Source organism: Benincasa hispida, chromosome 4 (assembly GCF_027475165.1).
Source record: "Benincasa hispida cultivar pf3 chromosome 4, pf3_genome.v1.1, whole genome shotgun sequence".
NCBI lineage: Eukaryota > Viridiplantae > Streptophyta > Magnoliopsida > Cucurbitales > Cucurbitaceae > Benincasa > Benincasa hispida.
The window spans coordinates 10,385,254-10,385,857 of NC_143481.1; the positions used below are offsets into that span (position 1 = coordinate 10,385,254).

Sequence of the window (604 nt, forward strand, 5' to 3'; positions counted from 1 at the left end):
TATTGATTGCGATGCCCTGTATCATATTCATCATCGCATTCATTTGATTTTGTAGGGATGCGATGACCCCATTGTTTACGTCACCTTCTCGAATTTTAAGTCGTTGATCGCTTTCTCTTCAATCTTCGTAATTCTTTGATATGTGATCAAGAATATTTTTAGCCTCATCATATGTTTTGTCAAGCAGACCTCTAGCTACTGCCGCATTGGCAACGATCTACGATGCAGGGTTCAAACCGTGATAAAATATCTCCATTTGGAGACAATCAGGTAAGCCATTGTGCGGACAATCTCGCACTAGTCTCTTAAACCTCGCCCAGGCATCGCTGAGCGATTCGTCAATTTCCTGTTCAAAATTTGTAATCAACTTCCTCCTTCTTGCGTTCTCGATAGGGGGGAAGTTTTTCATCATAAACTTCTCTACTACTTGTTCCCACGAGGTTATCTCCCCTGGTTCAAGAGAATAGACCCATTTCCTTGCTTGGTCACATAGCGAAAATGGAACAACGTTAGTCGAACTTCTTCAGCTGAGATGTTTGGGAACACAAAAGTATTGCAGATTTTGATTAAACTCCAGATATGGGCATGCGGATTGTCGCCACGC

The 604-nt window shown here is 42.2% G+C and overlaps 1 non-coding gene across 1 annotated transcript; it reads left to right on the plus strand.

Moving 5' to 3' along the window:
* Window positions 1–272: 272 nt before the first annotated feature.
* LOC150036471 (small nucleolar RNA R71) lies at window positions 273–379 on the plus strand. The gene has a single exon (XR_016529452.1). It is a non-coding gene; the product is annotated as a small nucleolar RNA R71 (small nucleolar RNA).
* The last annotated feature ends 225 nt before the right edge of the window (window positions 380–604 follow it).